This window comes from Sander lucioperca, chromosome 20 (genome assembly GCF_008315115.2).
Source record: "Sander lucioperca isolate FBNREF2018 chromosome 20, SLUC_FBN_1.2, whole genome shotgun sequence".
NCBI classification, from domain to species: Eukaryota; Metazoa; Chordata; class Actinopteri; order Perciformes; family Percidae; genus Sander; species Sander lucioperca.
In genome coordinates this window covers 11,811,789-11,819,269 of record NC_050192.1, presented here as the reverse complement: position 1 = coordinate 11,819,269, position 7,481 = coordinate 11,811,789, and positions in this window count along the sequence as shown.

The window sequence follows — 7,481 nt, the reverse complement described above, 5'->3', positions numbered from 1 at the left end:
CTGCCACATGGGTGGCAGTGAAGGTCAGGGGCCTCGACGGACCAGACCCGGGCAGCAGACGCTGGCTATGGGGATGTGGAATGTCACCTCTCTGTGGGGGAAGGAGCCGGAACTGGTGCGGGAGGTGGAGCGCTACCGGTTAGATCTGGTGGGGCTTACCTCTACGCACAGTCTCGGTTCTGGAACCATACTCCTGGATAGGGGTTGGACTCTTTTCTTCTCCGGAGTTGCCCAGGGTGTGAGGCGCCGGGCGGGTGTGGGGATACTCACAAGCCCCCGGCTGAGCGCCGCTACGTTGGAGTTTACCCCGGTGGACGAGAGGGTCGCCTCCCTACGCCTGCGGGTTGTGGGGGGGAAAACTCTGACTGTTGTTTGTGCATATGCACCAAACAAGAGTTCGGAGTATTCGGCCTTCTTGGAGACCTTGAGTGGAGTCCTGTATGGGGCTCCAGTGGAGGACTCCATAGTTCTGCTGGGGGACTTCAACACGCACGTGGGCAATGATGGAGACACATGGAGAGGCGTGATTGGGAGGAATGGCCTCCCTGATCTAAACCAGAGTGGTTGTTTGTTGTTGGACTTCTGTGCTAGTCATGGATTGTCTATAACGAACACCATGTTCGAACATAGGGATGCTCATAAGTGTACTTGGTACCAGAGCACCCTAGGCCAAAGGTCAATGATCGATTTTATAATCGTTTCATCTGATCTGAGGCCGTATGTTTTGGACACTCGGGTGAAGAGAGGGGCAGAGCTGTCAACCGATCACCATCTGGTGGTGAGTTGGGTCAGGGGGTGGGGGAAGACTCTGGACAGACCTGGTAAGCCCAAACGGGTAGTGTGGGTAAATTGGGAACGTCTGGAGGAGGCCCCTGTCCAACAGACTTTCAACTCACACCTCCGGCGAAGCTTTTCGTGCATCCCTGTGGAGGCTGGGGGCATTGAACCCGAGTGGACAATGTTCAAAGTTTCCATTGCTGAAGCTGCGGCGAGGAGCTGTGGTCTTAGGGTCTTAGGTGCCTCAAGGGGTGGTAACCCACGAACACCGTGGTGGACACCGGTGGTCAGGGAAGCCGTCCGACTGAAGAAGGAGTCTTTCCGGGATATGTTATCCCAGAGGACTCCGGAGGCAGTGGCAAGGTACCGAAGGGCCCGAAGGGCTGCAGCCTCTGCCGTGAAAGAGGCAAAGCAGCGGGTGTGGGAGAAGTTCGGAGAAGACATGGAGAAGGACTTTCGGTCGGCACCAAGGTGCTTCTGGAAAACCGTTCGCCACCTCAGGAGGGGGAAGCGGGGAACCATCCAAGCTGTGTACAGTAAGGATGGGACGCTGTTGACCTCAACTGAGGAGGTAATAGGGCGGTGGAAGGAGCACTTTGAGGAACTCCTAAATCCGACTAATACGTCCTCTATGGTAGAGGCAGAGCTGGAGGATGATGGGGGATTGTCGTCAATTTCCCTGGTGGAAGTTGCTGAGGTAGTTAAACAACTCCACAGTGGCAAAGCCCCAGGGATTGATGAGATCCGTCCAGAAATGCTTAAAGCTCTGGGTGTGGAGGGGTTGTCTTGGTTGACACGCCTCATCAACATTGCGTGGAAGTCTGGGACGGTGCCTAAGGAGTGGCAGACCGGGGTGGTGGTTCCCCTTTTCAAAAAGGGGGACCAGAGGGTGTGTGCCAATTATAGGGGTATCACACTTCTCAGCCTCCCTGGTAAAGTCTTTTCCAAGGTGCTGGAAAGGAGGGTTCGGTCGATAGTCGAACCTCAGGTTGAAGAGGAACAATGCGGATTCCGTCCTGGTCGTGGAACAACGGACCAGATCTTTACTCTCGCAAGGATCCTGGAGGGAGCCTGGGAGTATGCCCAACCGGTCTACATGTGCTTTGTGGATCTGGAGAAGGCCTATGACCGGGTCCCCTGGGAGATACTGTGGGAGGTGCTGCGGGAGTATGGGGTGAGAGGGTCCCTTCTCAGGGCCATCCAATGTCTGTACAACCAAAGCGAGAGCTGTGTCCGGGTTCTCGGCAGTAAGTCGGACTCGTTTCAGGTGAGAGTTGGCCTCCGCCAGGGCTGCGCTTTGTCACCAATCCTGTTTGTAGTATTTATGGACAGGATATCGAGGCGTAGTCGGGGTGGAGAGGGGTTGCAGTTTGGTGGGCTGGGGATCTCATCGCTGCTTTTTGCAGATGATGTGTTCCTGATGGCATCATCGGCCTGAGACCTTCAGCACTCACTGGATCGGTTCGCAGCCGAGTGTGAAGCGGCTGGGATGAGGATCAGCACCTCTAAATCGGAGGCCATGGTTCTCAGCAGGAAACCGATGGAGTGCCTTCTCCAGGTAGGGAATGAGTCCTTACCCCAAGTGAAGGAGTTCAAGTACCTTGGAGTCTTGTTCGCGAGTTAGGGAACAATGGAGCGGGAGATTGGTCAGAGAATCGGCGCAGCGGGTGCGGTATTACATTCAATTTATCGCACCGTTGTGACGAAAAGAGAGCTGAGCCAGAAGGCAAAGCTCTCGATCTACCGGTCAGTTTTCGTTCCTACCCTCACCTATGGTCATGAAGGTTGGGTCATGACCGAAAGAATGAGATCCAGGGTACAAGCGGCCGAAATGGGTTTCCTCAGGAGGGTGGCTGGTGTTTCCCTTAGAGATAGGGTGAGAAGCTCAGTCATCCGTGAGGAGCTCGGAGTAGAGCCGCTGCTCCTTCGCATCGAAAGGAGCCAGTTGAGGTGGTTCGGGCATCTGGTAAGGATGGAGGGATTATATCTCCAACCTGGCCTGGGAACGCCTCAGGATCCCCCAGTCGGAGCTGTTTAATGTGGCTCGGGAAAGGGAAGTTTGGGGTCCCCTGCTGGAGCTGCTACCCCCGCGACCCGATACCGGATAAGCGGACGAACATGGATGGATGGAGGAAAAGAGCAGAATGTTGTATTAAAATAATGGATAACAGAACAATAAACCAGCTTACACAAAAGTACATTACAGATTATTTTAGTTATGTCGACATCCCTTTCAATACATCAGATACTTCTGGCTACTGTCTTGGTGCCTCACGGTTAGAAAAACTGACAGATGAATGTAGAAACTTTAACTGAAAAAGCAACCACTCTCCAGCAAAAATACTGAATGAAATGTAAAGTATTTATGTTTGTGTAGTTTGTTTACTGTAGCAGCAGCTCAACAGTTGAGAAAACTGTTTTGTGTGTTTTGCTTATTTTTTGCACTTAAGGCGACACTGTTATTAAACAAAGAACCACAATGAAAATATTCACACCAAAGAAATTGTGAAGGAGGAAAAATGTGTATGTTATACAAATGTTTATAAAATGAATTTTTGAATACAATGATTTCCTATTGTAACACAACAACATAGCTGATTTCTTACTGCCTGACTTGAGTGGATTCCTTAACTTAATAAAATGTTTTGAATAAAACATATTGGTCATTGTGTTCTTGGAAACGTTAATAAATTACCCTAGAAAATGCCAGAATACAATAGCTATTAGAAAGTAAAGGAGAAGAATTGTTTGATTATGTGTAGTAAATTGTTTCCCCCTAAAAAATCACTTCTACCTTCATGAGTATGAAATAAGAAAGGTCAAAAATGATATGATGACAAATTACTGTTTTGCAAAGTCTAATAAAATACTGTAAATATCCCCTTAAATGCCACAGGTACAGTAAATGAGATTTCTGTGGGAGAAAAGGTGGACTTAATCTACTAGCTCAGAACTGCCAAAGATCAATATGTATAAGTTAAAAGATGTATTTATGACCCTTTACTTTGAAAAACCCTAATTTACAGGATGGACCAGATTTAAACCAAACTAAATGTGGAGGATGAGGTCTGTGCCTGTGGATCAGACCTCCAATGACTTTGAGGCCCTGGAGCAGAGTAACCTTGCGTGGGCCTGGCAGGACGAGCTGTACTGCGGTACGGCCGAAGGGGGGAGGAGTGGGGAGGCTGGGTGACAATCATTACCCCTGCCAGACAAGGCTTTTTAGGCCAGGGGGGAGGGGGAGGGGGGGGCACAGAAACAATGATACAGTGGACTAAGATTGGAAATAGTGTGTGTCAGATATATGACATGAAAAATACATGTAAGCAGGTGTAAAAGTAACAGCCCAGGAACTAATCTCATCCTCAGAGCCTTGGTGGTCTTGCTCAGACATTTTTTACTTAAAACAAAGGCAAATTCCCCCAGAGATCCACTTCTCTGTCTAATGAAGCCGATCCCAGTTGGGAAATCTACAAAGGCCTCACTGGATTTCAGGCGGTGGTTGAATTTTCCTAAATCAAATTAATAAAGCAAGCAATTATAGCGTTGTATCAGTGATTCTCCAGCCTGTATCTGCAAGTGCATAATGTACCATGACATGACAGAAAATTGCTTTTGAGCACTGATACGATTTTCTCTCTCCTGTCTCCAGGCCTGGTGTTGAGCTGAAACATTTTGAAGGTTAAAAGTTGAAAAGCTGAAAGTGTGCATCTCTTACCATACAGAAAATGCAAAGTAATTCACCAAGGAATAATGGAATGGTCTACTTTTCAGATGTAATTGTGCTTCCTTTTAAATGTAGAACCTTTTTATAGGTCAATAAAATAAGGAAAATACAGGTTTGTTGTTAATATACCCTGCAGAGGACAGTGGTGTAGCATTAATACAACTGCTCATCAGTCACCTCAATGAGGAGCCCAGAAAAGATTTAGTTTTGATCTGTAAAATTATCCCCAAGTGGTACTTTGCTCCTACATAACATTTATTTTTCATATTCACAAACTCTTGGTCCCACATGTTTCAAAGTGGTTTAGCCTTCAGATTAAGACCCTAAGCCTTTCTATTTGAGGAACTAAACTCCGCTCTTTTCTCTTTTTCGCTCATAATCTCTAATAAGTCACCCACTTTGTGAACTATTTTGGTGACAAAGTCCTAGATTTTCAAGTCTTGGTTTTGGCGCAAAGAGAGAAGAAAAAAGATCTGAAGAAGCCAAATCCTTTTAACAATAGTCTACTTGTCTCTCCACAGCCTATGTTGATCTGATAATTGGTCAGATTTCTTATTTCACAAGAAGAGCCTCGTTCTCTTGTCACAAAATTAATTAGGTGAGCAGACTTTAACACACAAGTATCATGGGATTAGTCAAATTAAATGAACAGATGATAATTTTCCTTCAAAAGTGCCCAACACAAGTTACTTTGTGTGAGGGATTAACTACCCTGAAGCCTGAAGACCAACATAGAAATGATATGTCCAAAACACCAAAATAGCCAATGGTAACAGGTGTCAAGACACATGAGAATGGGTTTGTTTACTGGAGTAGAGTGAAGTGGACCATACTGGGGTTGTCACATTACAACTGAACATGTGTAGTTCACAGAAAGTAAGAAAGAAAGGATTCTTTCACAGAGCCAGCAGCAGAAGTGGAAAACAGGCTAAAAGGGAAGCCAGTTTCTTTCTTTACACTGATGCTATTGTCATGGGTGTCAGCACTCAAATTGCTTTCCACTGACATAATCACTCAAGAACATTTGGAAACTATAATCAAGTGATCTTTTTGCAGAACTCAGCACAGCATTTGCATGGCTTCCTGGGACTACATGTCTTTACCTCTTTGATCTTTTGAGAATGTCTAGATTGAAGTACCACCCTGTAATGTCACAAATGGTATGTGTTTTAAGTCAGGCCCAGACAGTTATAAGTCCAGAGCATATTGCAACTTCACAAGTGCCCAAAGGCACAGCTGTGCAGTCAACTGTGGGGAAAAAGAGCAGGAAACTGGAGTAGATTGTGTATTGAAGTTAAAAAAAATAGGATTTTTGGAAAACAAACAAAAAATACTCACGACAATACAGTACAATAGAAAAAGAAATATAAAAATTATACATTTTCCATTACTTTTGACTGAATAATATGAATAAGCAACACATTTATTGATTTCTGCCTGCTGTGTAAAGCAATAATAAAAATGACAAAGCATCCCCTTTCAGCTATTATTAAAAACAGACTTTTAGCATTAAATACTGATTGTTAGTTTCTAACCCTTTGTTAACGAGCTCAGCTGTGGGCATGCCTTCAGCTGAGCTTAGTTTTTAAAGACCCCACGAGCACATGGTCGCTTGTACTGTGGCTGAGAGGGTGTGCTGTGTGTTTTGTTTGGCCACTTTTGTTTTAAATTTATTTTGGCTACTTTGGAGTCAACTCAAAGCAATCGCCTCTTTCTTTTTTGGCACACCACTTTTTCTTTAGAGAACCCGTATCCCCCTGAATCCAGTTTTTTTCTTGCCTTTGTTTTGTTGCTGTCAGTGTTTGAGTTAATCTCTGTCTCGGGGAGTAGCAGAAGCACAACTAATTAAAAACACCTAAGTTTGCCAGATACTTGGCATCCTGATGTTCAGTCATCAACTGGCAGAAACAAAGCAATCATTGAGTCCTGGAAGGAGATCTTATGAAAGTGGGACAAAGGTTTTACCAGTTAGTAGTGAGACCCTCCTTAGATTAAGCTCAATTTCCCAAGGCTGTGCAGTCACAAGATTGCAAATAACCTAAACAGAAGCTAGACATAAAAAAAAGTAATATGAGAGCAGACAACCTGAATGAAAACAAGTAATTGTTGTAATTTGTGACTTGTGAAAATCTCAGCCAAGTTTAATTTGGGTTGTGACCAACTGCTCAGCCTTTAGAAATGAGGTGTATTTTACTCTGAAAGAGTGTTCATAATACATTCAATCAATGGAGAACAGCGATGCCCAACCTTGGGGTTGGGACCACCACAAAGAGTTGCAAAGGAAATCAAGGCGTTGCAGAAAGCAAAGCTGAAAAACATTTATTTTACCCAAAGATATGCTTTTTTTCCTCAGACTTTCTTCTAATCTTTATTTTTTTTTTCTTCTTTTGAATTAGTGGATAGTTTTACTATTTTAGAGAAAATCATGTGGGGATCATGAGCCAAAAAGGCTGGGAACCACTGGTTTAGAACATGTGTCAACTTATACAGGATTGGTATATGCTTAAATGAGTACAAAGTTGCAGTCCTTCCAGATACATTTGCTTTTGCTTTACAACAAGGTCTGCAACCACAAAATCCTGGTTCCTGAACCAGTTTTTAAAGTTTAGTGTTCCCCTTGTTTTAAGGGATAAAAGAAAAGTCTCCGGGTAGACCACAATCTAATTTGATGTATTAGGTTCCTCCCCCCACACACACACCTCCACCACTTCACTACTTGGAAAACAAGTATAGGATGGAGCCAAGGACTGCACGTACTTGATAAGGATTCCAGCAATGAAACCTGATAGATGCAGTCTGCCAGGTAGAAAGACACCATAAGCAGTTAAATTCTCAGATATTGTGGTCTGGTAACCGGTGGCTGACTGTGCCAAACAGAAAACGGGTCAAGAAGGATGAGGGCCGTGAAAAGGGCAGGCAGCATGAGAACTACTAATCCAGAGAGTAAGAGTGCTTGACTCGTGACTGATTGGGGTCA